At 43.5% G+C, this 20,562-nt stretch overlaps 1 protein-coding gene, 1 long non-coding RNA gene and 1 pseudogene across 3 annotated transcripts in view; 1 reads left to right on the forward strand and 2 right to left on the reverse strand.

Moving 5' to 3' along the window:
- Window positions 1–1,287: 1,287 nt before the first annotated feature.
- LOC144391360 (uncharacterized) lies at window positions 1,288–3,327 on the reverse strand (annotated as a pseudogene). The gene is made up of 5 exons (XR_013455269.1): window positions 3,238–3,327; window positions 2,626–2,958; window positions 2,206–2,380; window positions 1,988–2,109; window positions 1,288–1,714 (listed from the first exon to the last, which is right to left on the reverse strand). The product of XR_013455269.1 is annotated as an uncharacterized LOC144391360 (transcript).
- Window positions 3,328–3,464: 137 nt separating this feature from the next.
- On the reverse strand, window positions 3,465–4,790 carry LOC120812557 (uncharacterized). The gene is made up of 4 exons (XR_005710657.2): window positions 4,662–4,790; window positions 4,261–4,407; window positions 3,871–4,043; window positions 3,465–3,601 (listed from the first exon to the last, which is right to left on the reverse strand). It is a non-coding gene; the product is annotated as an uncharacterized LOC120812557 (long non-coding RNA).
- A 2,929-nt stretch (window positions 4,791–7,719) lies between these two features.
- LOC120812520 (tetraspanin-9-like) overlaps window positions 7,720–20,562 on the forward strand; it is a 71,648-nt gene continuing 58,805 nt past the window's right edge. The window contains exon 1 of the mRNA XM_078097500.1: window positions 7,720–7,804. The gene's annotated coding sequence lies outside the window, so the exon portion shown is untranslated. The remainder of the gene's footprint in view (window positions 7,805–20,562) is intronic.

A 20,562-nucleotide genomic window follows, 5' to 3' on the forward strand; every position in this document is an offset into this window, starting at 1 on the left:
ATTTTCCGAGAGATATTCAAACAGTAACTTTATCTCAGAGCCACCCCTTCAAGTATGTCATGCATTATGTCCAAAGAAAAGTTGTAGCAAACACGAAAGTACTGTAGGCTGTTAAGAGTTGAATTCTTCTTTAGACCAAACACACACATCTTTTGTGGATCTGATTGCAACTCACTGCAGTGCATTTCAAAAATGTATTTTCGACGCAAGATTATCTTTGGGTCATCCTCTTTGTAAACATTCTGAGCATCCCCTTTTTCAATCAAACACAAACAACAGAAGTGACGTCCACTGAAAGACTCTGTAAAACCCATTATTCCATGCATCCCCAAGTTGTCCCCAGTTATCTGACATATAGTGCCAAAGACCTTTTCAGATGAGAAAGGCAAATCAATGCCATCACTCTCCAATATTTTGATGTCATCAATTAGAGGCTGTAAAATAGGATCAAAGCCATATTTTTTCACATCTTCTTTGTGAAACAATGCCACCAAATGAATGTTCATCAATACAGAGTTTAACTTTGGAGGCAGATTTCGGAGGACAAAATAGAGAGCACCAACTTTGTGAACACCACGTTTTGAACCCAGTGGGTTAGCAGTCTCAAAGTCATCATAGTAAAGCTGAATTAGTAAAGAACTCTGTGTTTTTGAGAACAATGGATGTGACTTAAAATAACTTCCATCACAAAAGTCTTCATATCTGTCTTTTGATACACATGGTTTTGCAAGTAGTTCACAAATACAAGAATTGCAACAGATAAATGTAATAGTTTCCAAAATTGGAATGTAAACAAAAGTGTCTTTCACTGGGACCTGATCATAAGTACCTTTATTTTTATTTCGTCTAAATTCTCAAAACCCCTTTCCAATGTAGATCTTACAGGGTTATCTTTTGGCACGGCAGACAGTATTTCATGCTTAACTTGGAAGTGCAGACCACCAGCAAATTCTTCCAAATCACTAACAATTGACGAAACTACACTATTTGCCATTCCACTACCATGGAGTTTGGCAATAATTGTAGCACAGATTTCTTATATGTTTTCTTTGATACTTTGACCTGATCCATTGTTATCAAAATACCCAGTGTCAGGGCTCTGCACGACACTTGTTCCTGCAACTTCTGTTCCAACTTCTGTACCATTTTGTAAACTGTGAAAAACCGCCTGAAATGATGAGGTTTCTGCATCACCACTTTGACAATTCTTATCATGCACACTAATTAAATGCTTTTTAAAACCTGAAAATGTTGAAAACTGACGCCTAAAATGATCTTGTGCACAAACTAACTTAAACCTAGTGCTTGGATAGAAACTGTGGCAGATTCGCAAATGAGTTATTAGGCACTGACTGGTAGCATGCACTGCTTGACATACAAAACATTTCAACATATTCATATGTCATTCAAAAGTTTTGCCCGCAACTCACAAACTCTTGGAGACTCATCTGTTGTGGTAACATCAATGTTGTAGACCGTTGTCTGCAGAAAAGTGTAGAAATGGACCAGGGACTCATCATAAGACAAGTTGAACACGTGGTGGGATTTAAACAGTTCATCAAAAGCACCCAACAAGCTGGTGGCTTGGCAGAGGATGAGCTGTTTGTCAACGGCGATGTAGAAGGTATCAATCGCCTTCTGGGTTCGGCCAATGGCAAGGATGTATGGTTGTTTACTCCCTTTCCTGCAGATATTCATTGATGGAGCAGCATGACTAAAAAGAAAAAAAAATATTATGTGTACACCTTCAGATGAATCTGGTACTTGCTGGTCCATGTAAATGTAATAGACATTTTGTAAACTGCCCCTGTGAATGAGATAATTTGCTTCACTGGAAAAACAGTCCTCAAATAATTGGGACATACTAACTTGCAATACCATTTATTTGTTAGGAACACAATTTAAAAGCAACAAATGGCTAGCAAGTGCATATAACTAAAAAGAAAATTGTCTCGTGGAATTTTAACAAATGAGGCATATGATGTACCTTATGAAAGTGCACCATTTTCCCCTCTGCAGCACTTGGACTTATTTTGGTCCTCTTCCGTCCCGCTGTGGGTGGCAAGAGATGGAGAAGAAGCAGCATAGAAGCGATGTCACTGTCCCAGTCTGTCAGGAGGAAAAACAAGGCATTAATGTCTAATAGGAAAAGATGAAAATAGCTAACAAATTCGTAATATGAACAATGCATGCTGTGTAGTTTACCCTTTTCATCGTTCTCTGCAAGTTTCTCAGCAGCTTTTAGAAGTCGGCACAGCTCAGTTGTCGGAGTCAGTTGTTTGGCCTCTTTGATGACCTTGAGCTTGAATGAGGTGTCCCACTTCTCAAGCATCTTGGAGGCTGTTTCAGCACCAAACAGCAGGAGGAAGTCTTGATTCACCTGTTGATCACACACAGAAGAATATATTCTGTATGAAACCCAGGACCCAGTGCATTGTTAATGGTGAGCTTAGTGATTTTTGATATCAGTGTGTGGTATATTAAACTAGTGTAAATCAGAATAAAGATTTTGGAAAAAGACAATCAATAAGCGAGGAAGAATGATTAGGTGTTTTCATGGCTAACATCCAGCAAAACACTGGATATTTAAGACCTCAGTTTAAATACAAGAAATATACAACTCACAAGTCCTTTGACATCTAAAAAGCGTGGAAATGTTTTGAAGACATCTGTGCTTCTTTGTCGGTTATGCACTAGGTCCTGACGATGTTGAAACGTCATCTTCATCTTCTGAAATACACTTGCTTCATCAGGGGAGTGAACAAGAAATGAAATGGCCTCCCTGCAGTTATCTCCATCAAGCTGCTGAGGCAGTGTGGTTGCTGATCTTTGGCGCTTTGGTCCTTGTGCTTGATGCACTGAGACTTCTTTGACTGGCCGTTTTGCTGAAGTCCTGGAAATGGTTTTGAGGCGCCGAGCTAAATATCCAGTTCCTCTTTCCCCATTATAGAAATGCTCCTGTTACATTTAAATGAATAAACACAAAAAAATCACAAAACAATCTTACATAGAGTGAAAATACAGCATTGTGAAACATAAGAACAATTACTTGTTTAACAGATTTTGTTTTTAATATCCTTATAACCCAAGTAATTTCAAGTCAGAGCACCATCATGATTGTTGAATTCTGAAATATTTTCACTTTTATAAACAACAGTAGTTATTTTAGAATGAAAACTACAACGCCAAAGCCCTTCACTGTAAAGGGCTGTGTTTTCTTAAGGTTGAAAAACTCACATAGCCCTTTGGAGAAAAAGGATCCTTCAGTGAGGGAAAGAGAGTAATAATTCCCAGAGCATACCTCTCCTTCTGCTGACGGGAAGGAATCCTGCTATGGAGAGAAGAAAGTCCATCTTTAATTATTTCTTTAGTAAAAGAAACATTAGTTATATCATTACAGTAGTTATATCATTACAAGATTACAGTCTTATTACATTTCTTTGTAATTCCTTTTTAAATCTTACCCATGTCTCTCAGGCATATCACTCGCCAATATGTTGACAAGCTGTCTCCGAGTGCGGTGCATTAGTGAATTTTCTGACTTGTACTCCTCAAGAATATCCTCTCCTCCAGGCTTCTTAAGCAAGGCATTTTCTACAATCTACTCGCATAACAGGAAAAGGGAAAATAAGTTTCAGTGTTCAATTCAGCCTATTAGAAAAAACATACCACAACATGTCTATATAGACTACGGGTGAAAGTTCAGAGGAATGACAAAAAACAGAAGTGTTGTGAAAGGTAAACATCTACGAAGGGAGCAAATTAATAACATTTTCTTTGATAAAAAAGTGAGTTTGGAACCAAATGCTTTAACGTGACACCTTATAATTGATAGCAAATCAAAATAAGACGTTTCCAGCTCTCAATTACCTCCTTTGCCGCCTATGACACGGAAGCCTTTGTTGCAGAACTGCTCATGTCTTCTTTGCTGGATCTATTTCTGCCTGTGGTCATACCCAGTTCTCTAAGGTCACTGTCACTTGAAGGAAGTGATATGGTGTCCGTGAGGGAAGATGGTGTTGAATGATCTAGAGGAGAAAAGTCTTTAAAAAGAGAGAATTGTATTAACTTAATGTGGCTTTATCCATTTAAGTATAAACATTTTAAGTAACCTTAAAGTATTCAAATTATATTTTTAGTAATCTGTAACAAATTTGACCTAACCTTGACCACTGCCATGTTCCTTCCATAAAGAAAGGTCAATGTTAGGTGCACCAAATAGCCCTATCCATTAACATTGGTTTTCTTAATGACACCTACCTTCATTGGAAATGCTGTCACGTACTGTCAGGCACATGTCTGGATTGGCCTCCAACAGCTCTAGAAGAATGTCTTCCTCTACTGCTGTGTCAGTATCATTAAAAATGTCAAGTAGAGCTACATCAGGAAGCCCAAACTTGTTTTTCACTGTAAAAAGGAGGGAATGTAAGTAAATTAAGTTACCTGGAGCAAATTTGAAATCATCCTGCTTAACTCTGTTAAACTTAAAAAGAATCATGTACAACCATGTTCTAACGAATGTTGATGATTCCACTACGAACTGTCATTAATGTAATATAAACTGTTAAATACAAAAGTATTTAAATAGTTCTGCCATCATATTGTGCTGTGATTTGTAGTTAGATTGGCTACATATTTCATTTTGCCTTCAAATGATTTACCTTCCCTGATGAATTCTGAATAGGTGAAGCCTGAGGGCAATTTGATGTACTTCTTGATAGTATTGCATTTCACCTTCAGCAACATCCTGAAACTGCAGCTAGTGAAAAAAGGAAAAAACGGTTCAATCTCCTGCAAGGAGATAACATATGTTTCACAAACAACAGTGATAATTGTTCATCATATGCAGGAAAAAGAAAAGAAAGAAAATCAAAATATTCTGTTTGCAACATGATGCCCTGGCAACTTTTTTAGAACTTTATTCAGAAAACAAGCATTATTAAAAGTTGTTTGCTTGTCATTTTGGAGACAGACCTTATACTTTATCTTTTTAATCTGTATCACGATGTTGCTGTTTCGGCTTACTTTAGACCCATTTCACAAGTAAATAACGGCGGGATTAGTTATTTTGGGTTCACACCACTTGTATAAATCCACTATTGCCCTAAACTCTATTTAAGGAACGAACATTTTAAAAAGTTGTATGGTTGTTGTCCTGTGGAAGGACCTGATTTAGTATGAATTCAAACGTTTAACAAATCTTCATCACACTGTTTGTATTTTAGCTTAGTTTTTATCAGTTTATTGCAATAATTAAAGAGTTAAATCTGAACCGCACAGGTAAAGTTACCGTTACTTGAGAAGGCTGGTTCGTTTCACCAGATGAGGTTACTAGTCCAGACATGACGCAGTTTAATTTCCCAACATATCTAGGACTTCCACAGCAGAACCAAAGCTGCAGCAGTCGGTATATCTGCCATTTTAATGGCGCAGGCCTTCATTACTGACGAAAAACAAACGCGGGCGTGCACAAATCATCTTGAACCTGACGACGACGCCACAAAGTACGAGCTAGCTAACACCACGGTTTCCCGCAGCACTTTGTAGCCTGCCGCCTTAACTACGGCGTCCCAGTCGGACGACCTAGCGAAACAGCGCCGGTAGCGCTGGGTAATATCCCAATCCCACACAGCTTTCTTCTGGGCGTTTAGCTTAGTTCACTGCCACGCTAAGTGAAGACAAATCCTGCTCGTCAATGAATGAGCATGAAAAAAACGGATGTGGAAAGTAACTCAAAATAAGTGTATGCTCCGAACTCCTTGGAATGACGCCCCCCTCAGAGCTTTTTCTGCACTGTAAGTGTTAAAATAACACACAAATCAACACCCATTCACTTGGAATAATTTACACTGGGAATTTAACTCCAATCAACACTACAATTTTTGCTGTGTGACATGGGGCGAAAAAAAAAATGGAGTTAATTTGTAATCATGTGTCCTTAAAGGGAATGCGCAGAAGTGCACAAAATGTGTAAGTAGGTGAGATCCGAAAGCCGCAGCCAATTTAAGCTCGGACTGTGTAGAGAATTCAACGGCAGACTTTAATTAAGAATGTCCAGCATCCAAGCAAGCGTTTTGTTTCTACGTGTGTGTGTGTGTGTGTGTGTGACAGATGTGTATTGAAGATAATCAATGTAATAGATTACTACAAATGTTGTAATCAACTGGCTTCATAAATGCTGCCAATATATTGTTGCACGAGAAGCTATAAACCCACATGGGATACTACAGGGAAGGTTGTCTGTTACCCTGTTTATGTTCATTTTCACATACATTTAGATGGATATTGTTCAGTCTGATTCCTCTTTAAGATGATCAGACCTTGTATTGCAGAATTTAGCAGAGTGCAAAAGACTCCTCTTGCCTTGTTCAACACCATTTATACAAGGATGCAGCTCGTTGGAGAGGAAATATGGCAGCAGAGAAATTCATCGTACTTTTGAAAGACCCCCCCCCCCTCCCCCCAGTCAAGTATTAACTGACATCAAATCAATAACCGAGCGCTGGCAGCGGTTCCCTCCGCACATTCCCAGTGAAATGGATTATTTTCATACTGCCGCCGTACCATCTTCATCATGTAGTTATGAACCTTTTAAATATTACATGAAGCTCAAGACACTGGTGACCGACATTATCGAAACATGGCGTCACTCCAGGTTTATCTGCGGGTCTATTCTGGGATTCGACATCACAGGCACAGGCTCTCTACAACGGCCGTTATTGAACTGGACTAAACTGCATGTGGCATCTCAATGACGAAAGTGTCTTTCGTCATTGAGATGCCACATGTCTAAATGCTAATGTCTTGTAGTCAGAGTGTGCTCACATTCCTTGTAAAAAACCCGCCCGTCTCTCATGTCCAACCGTATGTTCCCCAAGCTGTGACGGACGGGCCTGCAGGAATTAAGTATAAAATGAGGCTTGGCTGCAGGACTGGCTACTGGGGCTTTGGGGCTTTACTTGCATTTAATTTTATATGCGCATGTGAGTGCGCATCCCGACAAGAGCCGTTAGTTTCTTTTCTCACAGGGTTGTCAGGGGTTGTCCCTCATGGAGGAGAGGGCGGATATTTGTTATCCTTTTCTCTCTCGGATACAAAACTGTTTGGATAAGTGCGTGAAATATGAGTGAAGGAGCAGTGTTGAGCGGCGGTAATGGACACTGAACTCAAGTTTCATATCCCCAGATGCCGGTTTGACTTTGAGAAACAGCGCTCAATCTTTTCCCAGCTTTAAGGCCCTTATCTGGAATCCTCACACACTATCACAATAGAATCTTCAAGCGAGCGTGATGTCATAAATTCCTAATTAACACCCTTTCCCAGACACCTTTATTGACTTTTTGGTTGCAAATCATCCAAGAATGGCTGAAGAATGGCGGCACTGTCTGGCCAGCTTGATACCAGAGGGTAATATAAAGAATGTCATAAAAGCCCAAGATAAAGGCATAAATATCACGGCAGATTGACGTCTGGTATTAACTTGATTTCGGGGACGAGGCGGCTGTCAGAGTGGACCGTGTTTGCACATCATAACACATTCTTTAACCAGAAGTCAGTGTCAACCTGCACTCATCTTCCTTGTTCTGTCCCCATCAGCACAGTAGTTCACTTAAATGTTTTGTTTTTCTCTCCTTGCTGGCAGTAGTCGTTTTACATGCGTGTGTTCCTTTAAGAACTGTGGGACCGTTGCACCATGGGATTAGTCAGGAAGATGAATGTGATCAGGACAGCCTCACGTTTTGTGTTATCTCTCCATGCTATCCACGTCAATCTTCCACGTTCCATGCCTTTGGCAACATTCTCGGTATGTAAAATAGATGCCGACATACTGTTCTTGTATATTTGTTAAGTATTGTCAGTAAGTTTGATGTGCATATTGGGCTGAGAATGTGCTTTAGTGGGCCGGTTCGCCTCCGTTATCATGGGTTGTGCAACATGTAGGTATATTTGGGTTTATTTGGATAAACATCGTGGGTTATATTATGTACATTGTATAGCAATGCATTACATATTTACCTTGTTTCGGCTTTTATGTTAGCTACTGTGTGTACTACTGCATTGCATTGGTATGTAGCTATATTGTTTTTACAACTGCCATTATATAATATTTGCGACTCCTTAATATGTAAGTAACAGGTAATCTCGTTTCATTTCCCAGTTTCATCCTTTCTAGTCAAATAAACGGATTTAAGACGATCCCAGTCTCCAGTGTTTGATGGTGGAAGGTGTTTAGCTGCTGGTCAGATTGCACAGGGTTACGTGCATGCAGGACAAGACATTCCTGTTTGACAAGTAACTTCTTACTGCAGCGACTCGCCAAACCTACGCAGGAGCTAAGGAGCCCCGGCAGCGACATATAGTACGGGGAGGAAACCCTTTGTGGTTTTAATTCTCTCCTTGGGCTAGGGCCCCGCTCATACATTCACACCAGGGTCATGTCATGTACTGTGTCTCTGCAGGTTGGATATGGTTTCAGATTGACTGGTCAAAAGGTTTTGCAGCCTTTATTCCATGTGTAATGTGAGCAATTGATAATCAAAAGTTATTTTCATGGGCTTAGTTGGGGGTTTGCTGTCTTGTCTTGATTTAAGAGTTAGGTAAGGGGGTAAGCAGGATCTGCCAAGCAGGCAGACACGAGTCCGACAGGATGGGGAGTCAGTTTATGTCCTGGCTGAGGAATGTAAGGTCAAGGCCACCAATCTAAACGCTAAATATCTATATCAGTGAATACGGGTGAATGCAGCAGTCATGGAAATCCCTAAACAGTACAAAGAATCTAAACCGAGTATAATAGACACAGAATACATCCTAGCCTAGAAATATCACACCATCTACGTGTATGCATCCACTATATATGATGTGTGCAACAGTTAACAGATCACGCGGACAGGAATGTTGAACCTAAAAGGATTTCTTCTTCAGGTCCCTCGAAGTCGGTTCTTACCATACCTATCTCCTCTCCAATCTCCTCCGGCCCTAACAATTGGATCCTTTCATGTAACAAAGCCATCTGGTATGGCAGGGGTATTTTAGCATCTATTGCAGAGGTGATGCATCGGAGACATAGTTGTCTGATAAAGGGGATGCAGCAGCATCCACAAAGGGCAAAAACCACTATTGCGATTACTAAGGTCAGAAAAACTGACAGGAAGAAGCCCTTCCATTGTCCAAAGTATTTACCAAACCAATTACCGACGGTGCCGTCTATACCAGAGTGTTCAGCTAATTCAACAGACATAGCTGTTAGTCCGTGTAATGCTCTAGTAAAGGATCCATCTGGGGCAGTGTTATTGGGGATAAAAGTGCAGCACGCTTGGCCAAACATCGCACACACTCCTCCTTTTTCAGCTAATAACATATCCAAAGCCATCCGGTTCTGGTAAGTCATCAATGAGGTGGCCGATAGTTGGCTGTGCACCCCTTCCAGAGCATCTCTCGTCATATTGGTTAGCCGCTGGATATTGAAATGTACATAATTTAGTCGATCCACATTTTTGTTTACAGTTATAAAAAGGGAACAATGATTCCCATCCGGCCGCTATCTGATCCGTTAACTTGTATTGATCAGGTACCCCTCTCGGCACACTATCACACAGTGCGTGGTTACTTCTGCAACTTTGTATGGACCTTCCTAGCGGGGATCAGTCCAACTGAATCTGGCTACTTTACGTAGTACCCAGTCAACCACCTCCACTGGTGCACACTCTCCTTCTTCTTCAGAAAGGATCTCTGTCACCTGTTGAGAGATACTCATCACAGTATTATTACACATTCTCATATAGTCAGATGTTTCCACATGTTGGTACTGCAATGGGCTGACAGTGGTAGGCAAAGTGGTTGTTAACGGACAAGGCATCTTTCTTCCCGTTCATACCTCATGGGGGCTTATCCCTAGCTTAGAGTTAGTGCAGTATGGGATAAGATCATGTCCTATCGGCAGGGCTGCCACCCACGTCAGCTTCGTTTCAGCACAGACTTTAGCCAAACCTTCCTTTATGGTTCTGTTAGCTCTCTCAACTAGCCCTTGAGACTGAGGATGATAAACTGCCCCAAATTTATGCTCGATCCCAAACGTTTTCTCTATTTCTTGTAGTTCAGCGTTCGAGAAGTGTGAACCATTATCCGATCGTATGACTTCTGGAATACCAAATCTGGGTATTAGTTCTCTGGTCAGCCATTTTACTACGTCTGCTGCTCTTTCTGATTTTGTGGGGATCACCTCCACCCACCTAGAAAAAGGATCAACGCATACCAACAAATACCTCTTGCCCTCAACTCGATTCTTCATTCCCATGTCTGTGAAGTCAATTACCACCTCTTTCCATTGCGCCATAGGGGCAGGGAAACTTCCAAGTCCAGCCTTCAGTGTTAATCTCCACTTTTATTGCTCTTCAGCCCAAAAGCAAAGCAGAGGGTGGGAGACATGTCTGTTACCTGCAGATACAACTCAGCTCATGCTCGGTTTGATCCAATCCATTCATTCATTACTGATAGATCACCAACCTCTCATGGTTAGCGTATCCAAATGTAAGGGTGTACTACTTGTTGAACATTACAGGATGACCGTCTGTAACAAGTTTCCATATTTCGTGTACTGGTGCTATGTTCCTTTGATCAGACATTTGCTTCCATCATCAAGATACTGTATCAAGTGTATCGTGCACTATACACTTAATAGCAGCACTCAACAATTTACCGCCCATCTCTGAATTCAGGAGAAAACTCGAAAAACTACACACATTATTACAACATACGGACAATATATACAACAACTCTCCTAATTCCTTATCACCTTCATTCCTCATTGTCCATGGACCTCGCTTTCAAACTCAAGTCCACTCCACAGGGTGTCATAGTTCTCATCAGGAGACAGCGAATAGTTCATCGTGCAATGAGGAGGATCCGCAGGTGGTTCAGTCGGGTGTAATACCTTGAACCATGGGCCCCAACGGCGGACAGTCTCATGCAGAACAGTTCGATCATAGTCCTCCACTCTCCCCCACCAGACCTCTGCTTCGTCATTCAGCGTCTGTTAAACTTCAGCTTGCAGCAACTGGTGGCCATAAGAGTGGGGTGTGGCACATCGTTGCTGTGTCCCATCCGGGAATGTTACAGTGATACATCCCTTCGTCATTTGCATAATGATATTTTGGGAACACAAAATGTCTCTTCCCACCAGGTTAATCGGGCAGGCAGTGGAAACCAAAAAGGATTGGTCAAAACAGAGCGATTTCCATTTACATGGGACTCGAATAGAAAGTGGCCACTCATCTGATTGACCCGAAAATCCGATAACTGGCACAGTATTCCTTGATGGTGGCAGTGGCGTGTTTATTGTGGAATACCTAGCACCTGAGTCCAGCATACATCTGTAATCTCTTCCGTTGATTGTCAGAGTCACCATGGGTTCTGGAAACAGGTTACCGTCAGCCGTCGGATCTGGGCACCCCTATGGCATTTGCTGATGACCTGGGGCCTGATGCCGCAGGCTATTACCCTGTTGTAGTGTATGTGGTGCTTGTGGTGGATAGATATCGTAAGGGTATTGAGCTGGGTTGGACTGAGGCCTCTGACCCTGAGGTGGATGGGGGCATGCGTCGGACCAATGTCCAAGCTGCCCACAGCTGAAACAAGTATTCTGTCGTTGTCTAAACTGCCCTCCATTGTTTGGAACTCGGCCACGATTTCCCCCTCCCCACTGTCTTTTCGGTTGCCTGAAGCCACCGTACAGTGGGGCCCCCATCATGTGTTGTGGTTGCGGGGCATAAGGTTGGGGATAGTAAGCCTGTGGAGGATTGTAAACGGCCTGTTGTGGCTGCTGGCAGGCTGGCGCACATGGGAAGGGAGGGGGCTCTGGATAAGGGTCATATTGAGGTGGCCCTTCCCCCTGAGATGGCGCTGTTGTTTGGGTCATCTGTTTGGCTTCACTCTTGCCCTGGTTCAACTTTTCTCTGCTTTCCTTCAGCTGTGCTTTCGCCAATTGTAACTGGATATTGTTTAATTCACCCTTTTCCTTATCATATTTTTCTTTGCTCCGGTCCACATAGTGTTTAATCTGTGAGGACCAAGCATCAAAATTCATGTCAGACAACCCCACTATTCCTCTTAGTTGGGTCTTCATTGTCTCCGAGACAGATGACTCTATGGCGCCGCGAAAAAGAAGCTCGGTTCTGTGATCATCCATGACATCTTCCCCGAACTTGTTGTCCCATAATTCTCCGACTCTCCTTAAATAACTATTTCCACCCTCACTGTTGTGTGGGGGAACATAAGTGAGTTCTATGGTAGCCACCTTCACAGGATATTGGAGTCTGAGCTTTGGCCAGAGCACTGACACCCAATTTGCCAGAGGCTCCCCGTCAGGGAGGTCATAGGTCCCGGCTTCCCCCTCTAACTTCTGGAGGTCAGCTAGTGAGGCACACGCCACAAAAATTCTTCTAAGATCCCCCAAACCGGGAACACTACCCGCACACTGAGCAAGGAACCCACGAATCCACCCTGCACCACCCTTCTCTATTTTAGGTAATGCGAGCTTCATCATGCTCAGGTCTGACAATGCGAGTGGCGCATATGTTGTTTTTTCACTTCCGTCTCTACAAATAGCCGTTAACAGTGGTAGTTGATGAGAGGCCGGAGCACCCCGTCTGATTTTTGACTTAGGTTTCAAATCATTACATTGATGCACATTCGCTCTGGCTGCATTCCCCTGATAATATCTGTTCCTATTACCTCTTAACCCCCCTGTCTCATGGCGCTCCATCGGAGTAGATGACTGTGGTTTTTGTGACTCTAGCTCTGCTCCATGCTCCTGAAATTCCTCGTCCCAATCATCTGCAGGGCCAGGCTCATCTTCCTTTAACTCAACCTGCCTCCCCCGCTCATCCTGTCCACGCCGGGTGATTGATTGCCGCTCTGCCTGGGCTATGACTTCTAACAAAGTCTCTTCTCCTGCAACTCTTCCTCCCCCTACATTAAATGAGGTCATAGGTCTGTGCTCGGGTTGCCGCTTCTTTACGACTGTCGAGTGACCCTGTGTTGTGTTAGGATTACTCCAATCGACAGGCTCCGGCTGGGGCCTGTCCTCCAAATATTGTACCGTCTCTGAGAGAAAAGCAGAAACCTTCTCCACCCCATCATTCTCTTCAAGTGGATATGGGGTTACCTGTAACAAGCCTTTTTTGAACTACCAAAACCTGAGATTCTCCTGGATTAGTAGCTTTCCCTTGCCTCAGTGGCATCTGATGTGGTTCATTTAACAACCGATTAGCCTCCGCATATGGGCCTGTCGAGTAGGGAGGAGGCACACTAGATTTACAACCGGTCTCATGCACTTTCTCTTCTCCTGCTTTGGTTTGCGGCAACTGCATTGCCGTCTTACTCACGAATACCGCATTTATTTCTCCCAGAAATGTTCTACAGTCCACTAAGAACTCATCTGCCTTTTCTGCACTTTTCTTCTCTTTTCCACAAAATCTCCCCTTAACGGCAAGGAGTGCAAGCGCTTGGTCTTTTCCTCTTCTCGCCATCCTAAGATGGTCCTGCAGCTGCTCGCCTGTTGGTTGAGAATCTGTCTCCCTTCCAAACATTCCTCTTTCCTGCATCTGTGCAACCCACTTCACATATTTTTGTTACACATTTCCTATCTTTTTCTAGGGTTTTATCCATATGTCTCTTATAAGTCTTAAATAGGGCGAAACCCAGAGTGCCTTCTTTACACCTCTCCCATATCGTTATGGTTTCCTCCATTTTCATCACAGGTTATTAATTTATTCACACGTGGTTTTTGAACACAAGAGAAAGGACTCAATGCCCAATACTGTGAACCCAATCAAGAACCTTCTACTGTATCAGAGGAATACAGCGCTCGATTGTTGAGGCTTATAACACCAGTTCACTCGTATTGTTTTATTTCTCTCGTATTTATACCACCATCATTTAACTATGATTTTCCCTTTTACCCTTTAATACATATCCCTACAGATGTGTAATCCGGTCAAACACTTTTCACTGTCGGATTCTCAGTCCTTTTTCAAGTCCTGATACGCCCAGCTTCCAGGTTCGGTAAAACACCAGGAGTTACACCAACCACCCACACATTTCCCAGTATGAAAAACAACAAATCTTTCCCTGTGTCCTTATTTCTTCATCTAATATTCTAACCTGCCAGTCCAAGAATCACACGAGTAGGACTGCAGGGCCAGAGGTATCTACGTACCACACGGATTGCAACTTGGATTTCTAAAGACTAAGATTAACATAAATCCCTGCTCTATTCTAAACTGCCAGTCCACGACATGCAAACGTGGGACCCCAGTCACCAGAGGTATCTACGTACCACACGGATTGTAACTTGGATTTCTACAGACTAAGAGTCGACCTCAGGGAACTCAAGTGAGCCCCGTCATTCCTTTTTAAACTCTTCATATATTTACCTAAGTCCCTAAACCTAAACCTAAACCCCTACACTGTTCTAAACTGCCAGTCCACTGCATGCAAACGTGGGACTGCAGTTACCAGAGGTATCTACGTACCACACGGATTGCAACTTGGATTTCTACAGACTAAGAGTCGACCTCAGGGAACTCAAGTGAGCCCCGTCATTCCTTTTTAAACTCTTCATGTATTTACCTAAGTCCCTAAACCTAAATCCCTACACTATTCTAAACTGCCAGTCCACTGCATGCAAACGTGGGACTGCAGTTACCAGAGGTATCTACGTACCACACGGATTGCAACTTGGATTTCTACCGACTAAGAGTATATATATTTTTACCTAAATCCCTAAACCTATGGACACTTATTCACTTTCCCTAACGTTGAATTCAGTGTGAGTATGTGCTTATACTTTACATGTGATCAACAGGAAATTTTCAAATTTAGTTTTAAATTTAATGGTCTTATAACGACCTTATTCAGTCAATGGACAGAGACGAATTCTACAGTTGACAACAAATCTTTTTAGAAGTATCCAATCACAGACATTTTATTCATTTAGAACAAAAGGTTGTCTGCTCACCTGATTCTGTTTTGCGCGCCTGTTGTCAATGCTGAAGCCATGATAATCAAAAGTTATTTTCATGGGCTTAGTTGGGGGTTTGCTGTCTTGTCTTGATTTAAGAGTTAGGTAAGGGGTAAGCAGGATCTGCCAAGCAGGCAGACACGAGTCTGACAGGATGGGGAGTCAGTTCATGTCCTGGCTGAGGAATGTAAGGTCTGCGGGTCAACTAGAAGATTTACCAGCCAAAGGGGGGTTAGAGACACACCAACACTATTCAACATACACACTCTGTTTACGATGTTTACGTTAAGTCAGGAATCTGGACATTGGATGTGACCGGATCTTAGATGCGGGAGGTGGAAGGTCCTCCTCTACGCCAGTTTAGGGCCAATAGAAATATTTCCTTCTCTGTCTTTCAAGGGTTATAAAACATGATGTTCTTGCTGATGTTAGTTAGTTGTTCTTCCGGCCTGTGTGCTGCCTGAACTGCTCCTGCCTTTGCAAACGCAGCGCTGATACTTGACCTGTGATCTGACAAATACATTTTCCAGAACGAGAGAAGTCATTCGGCTGAATTTTTGATAACCCCGACCAGGCTCCAAATCTTGAACACGTATTCTTACAATTTGGTGACCCCGACGTGATTTGCTGACCTGGACAAAGAAAGACGGGGACGTCCGTTTTCCGGACCGAGCCGAAAGGACCGGCGGCGTGGTTCAGCATTGACAACAGGCGCGCAAACAGAATCAGGTGAGCAGACAACCTTTTGTTCTAAATGAATAAAATGTCTGTGATTGGATACTTCGAAAAAGATTTGTTGTCAACTGCAGAATTCGTCTCTGTCCATTGACTGAATAAGGTCGTTATAAGACCATTAAATTTAAAACTAAATTTGAAAATTTCCTGTTGATCACATGTAAAGTATAAGCACATACTCACACTGAATTCAACGTTAGGGAAAGTGAATAAGTGTCCATAGGTTTAGGGATTTAGGTAAAAATATATATAATCTTAGTCGGTAGAAATCCAAGTTGCAATCCGTGTGGTACGTAGATACCTCTGGTAACTGCAGTCCCACGTTTGCATGCAGTGGACTGGCAGTTTAGAATAGTGTAGGGATTTAGGTTTAGGGACTTAGGTAAATACATGAAGAGTTTAAAAAGGAATGACGGGGCTCACTTGAGTTCCCTGAGGTCGACTCTTAGTCTGTAGAAATCCAAGTTGCAATCCGTGTGGTACGTAGATACCTCTGGTAACTGCAGTCCCACGTTTGCATGCAGTGGACTGGCAGTTTAGAACAGTGTAGGGGTTTAGGTTTAGGTTTAGGTTTAGGGACTTAGGTAAATATATGAGGAGTTTAAAAAGGAATGACGGGGCTCACTTGAGTTCCCTGAGGTCGACTCTTAGTCTGTAGAAATCCAAGTTACAATCCGTGTGGTACGTAGATACCTCTGGTGACTGGGGTCCCACGTTTGCATGCAGTGGGCTGGCAGTTTAGAATAGAGCAGGGATTTATGTTAATCTTAGTCTGTAGAAATCCAAGTTGCAATCCGTGTGGTACGTAGATACCTCTGGTCCTGCAGTCCTACTCGTGTGATTCTTGGACTGGCAGGTTAGAATATTAGATGAAGAAATAAGGACACAGGGAAAGATTTGTTGTTTTTCATACTGGGAAATGTGTGGGTGGTTGGTGTAACTCCTGGTGTTTTACCGAACCTGGAAGCTGTGCGTATCAGGACTTGAAAAAGGACTGAGAATCCGACAGTGAAAAGTGTTTGACCGGATTACACATCTGTGGGGATATGTATTAAAGGGTAAAAGGGAAAATCATAGTTAAATGATGGTGGTATAAATACGAGAGGAATAAAACAATACGAGTGAACTGGTGTTATAAGCCTCAACAATCGAGCGCTGTATTCCTCTAATACAGTAGAAGGTTCTTGATTGGGTTCACAGTATTGGGCATTGAGTCCTTTCTCTTGTGTTCAAAAACCACGTGTGAATAAATAAATAACCTGTGATGAAAATGGAGGAAACCATAACGATATGGGAGAGGTGTAAAGAAGGCACTCTGGGTTTCGCCCTATTTAAGACTTATAAGAGACATATGGATAAAACCCTAGAAAAAGATAGGAAATGTGTAACAAAAATATGTGAAGTGGGTTGCACAGATGCAGGAAAGAGGAATGTTTGGAAGGGAGACAGATTCTCAACCAACAGGCGAGCAGCTGCAGGACCATCTTAGGATGGCAAGAATCGGAAAAGACCAAGCGCATGCGCTCCTTGCCGGTAAGGGGAGATTTTGTGGAAAAGAGAAGAAAAGTGCAGAAAAGGCAGATGAGTTCTTAGTGGACTGTAGAACATTTCTGGGAGAAATAAATGCGGTATTCGTGAGTAAGACGGCAATGCAGTTGCCGCAAACCAAAGCAGGAGAAGAGAAAGTGCATGAGACCGGTTGTAAATCTAGTGCGCCTCCTCCCTACTCGACAGGCCCATATGCGGAGGCTAATCGGTTGTTAAATGAACCACATCAGATGCCACTGAGGCAAGGGAAAGCTACTAATCCAGGAGAATCTCAGGTTTTGGTAGTTCAAAAAGGGTTGTTACAGGTAACCCCATACCCACATGAAGAGAATGATGGGGTGGAGAAGGTTTCTGCTTTTCTCTCAGAGACGCTACAATATTTGGAGGACAGGCCCCAGTTGGAACCTGTCGATTGGAGTAATCCTAACACAACACAGGGTCACTCGACAGTCGTAAAGAAGCGGCAACCCGAGCACAGACCTATGACCTCATTTAATGTAGGGGGAGGAAGAGTTGCAGGAGAAGAAACTTTGTTAGTCAAAGCCCAGGCAGAGCGGCAATCAATCACCCGGCGTGGATAGGATGAGCGGGGGAGGCAGGTTGAGTCAGAGGAAGATGAGCCTGGCCCTGCAGATGATTGGGACGAGGAATTTCAGGAGCATGGAGCAGCGCTAGAGTCACAAAAACCACAGTCATCTACTCCGATGGAGCGCCATGAGACAGGGGTTAAGAGGTAATAGGAACAGATATTATCAGGGGAATGCAGCCAGAGCGAATGTGCATCAATGTAATGATTTGAAGTCAAAAATCAGACGGGATGCTCAGGCCTCTCATCAACTACCACTGTTAACGGCTATTTGTAGAGACGGAAGTGAAAAAACAACATATGCGCCACTCGCATTGTCAGACCTAAGCATGATGAAGCTCGCATTACCTAAAATAGAGAAGGGTGGTGCAGCGTGGATTCGTGGGCTCCTTGCTCAGTGTGCGGGTAGTGTTCCCGGTTTGGGGGATCTTAGAAGAATTTTTGTGGCGTGTGCCTCACTAGCTGACCTCCAGAAGTTAGAGGGGGAAGCCGGGACCTCTGACCTCCCTGACGGGGAGCCTCTGGCAAATTGGGTGTCAGTGCTCTGGCCAAAGCTCAGACTCCAATATCCTGTGAAGGTGGCTACCACAGAACTCACTTATGTTCCCCCACACGACAGTGAGGGTGGAAATAGTTATTTAAGGAGAGTCAGAGGATTATGGGACAACAAGTTAGGGGAAGATGTCATGGATGATCACAGAACCAAGCTTCTTTTTCGCGGCGCCATAGAGTCATCTGTCTCGGAGACAATGAAGAACCAACTAAGAGGAATAGTGGGGTTGTCTGTCATGAATTTTGATGCTTGGTCCTCACAGATTAAACACTATGTGGACCGGAGCAAAGAAAAATATGATAAGGAAAAGGGTGAATTAAACAATATTCAATTACAATTGGCGAAAGCACAGCTAGAGTAAAGCAGAGAGAAGGTGAACCAGGGCAAGAGTGAAGCCAAACAGATGACCCAAACAACAGCGCCATCTCAGGGGGAAGGGCCACCTCAATATGACCCTTATCCAGACCCCCCTCCCTTCCCATGTGCGCCAGCCTGCCAGCAGCCACAACAGGCCGTGTACACTCCTCCACAGGCTTACTATCCCCAACCTTATGCCCCGCAACCACAACACATGATGGGGGCCCCACTGTACGGTGGCTTCAGGCAACCGAAAAGACAGTGGGGAGGGGGAAATCGTGGCCGAGTTCCAAACAATGGAGGGCAGTTTAGACAACGACAGAATACTTGTTTCAGCTGTGGGCAGCTTGGACATTGGTCCGACGCATGCCCCCATCCACCTCAGGGTCAGAGGCCTCAGTCCAACCCAGCTCAATACCCTTATGATATCTACCCACCACAAGCACCACATACACTACAACAGGGTAATAGCCTGCGGCATCAGGCCCCAGGTCATCAGCAAATGCCATAGGGGTTCCCAGATCCGACGGCTGACGGTAACCTGTTTCCAGAACCCATGGTGACTCTGACAATCAACGGAAGAGATTACAGATGTATGCTGGACTCAGGTGCTAGGTATTCCACAATAAACACGCCACTGCCACCATCAAGGAATACTGTGCCAGTTATGCAAATGACGAAGGGATGTATCACTGTAACATTCCCGGATGGGAAACAGCAACGATGTGCCACACCCCACTCTTATGGCCACCAGTTGCTGCAAGCTGAAGTTCAACAGACGCTGAATGCAGAGGTCTGGTGGGGGAGAGTGGAGGACTATGATGGAACTGTTCTGCATGAGACTGTCCGCCGTTGGGGCCCATGGTTCAAGGTATTACACCCGACTGAACCACCTGCGGATCCTCCTCATTGCACGATGAACTATTCGCTGTCTCCTGATGAGAACTATGACACCCTGTGGAGTGGACTTGAGTTTGAAAGCGAGGTCCATGGACATCCTGCTGTTAAGGTCCGAGAGATCTATGTGGGGAAACAAGGTGTGGCAGCTGCGGTGGAACTAACCTCTGAGTTACAAGTTCTATATGCGCTACAAGAGACCTCTGCTCCTCACATCACCTTGCTCATCCAAAGCGGAGGAGAAGCCAAGAACATGGGGCCGATGGTTAAAGCGGGGGTTGATGCCACGGACTGGGTGCCCACTTAAAATGTTAACTTACATTACTCTCAGGCTAATGACATGTACCATATTGCACATACCTCAGAAGTACAACTTATACCAGAGAAACACCTGCTAAGCCGCACACATGGTAGGGAAAATACTGACCATGAGAACACAAAGCTCATGCTAGATAATTTTCCTGATACATTTTGAACAAAAGGGGGAGCTGATGTGGGATTGATTCCAATGGCCCCAGTGGTAATTGAATTAAAAACCGGAACGGTCCCAATTTACCGTCCTCAGTACCCCTTAAGGGAGGAACAAATCGCAGGGATAGAAAAAACAATTGAAGGGTTGCTGCAGGCAGGTGTATTGGAGAGGACGGGGTCCCCCTGGAATACCCCGATTAACCCGGTCCCTAAACCCGGAAAGCCTGACTATAGAATGGTGCATGATTTGAGGCTCGTCAACAAAGTTGTAGTACCAACTCACTATGGCACCCCAAATCCTTATACAATGTTAAATGCAATAGGCCCTGATAAAAGATGGTTCACCTGCATTGACCTGGCGAACTCTTTTTTCTGTGTCCCTCTAGCTGTGAGCTC

This window comes from Gasterosteus aculeatus, chromosome Y (genome assembly GCF_964276395.1).
Source record: "Gasterosteus aculeatus chromosome Y, fGasAcu3.hap1.1, whole genome shotgun sequence".
Taxonomy (NCBI): Eukaryota; Metazoa; Chordata; class Actinopteri; order Perciformes; family Gasterosteidae; genus Gasterosteus; species Gasterosteus aculeatus.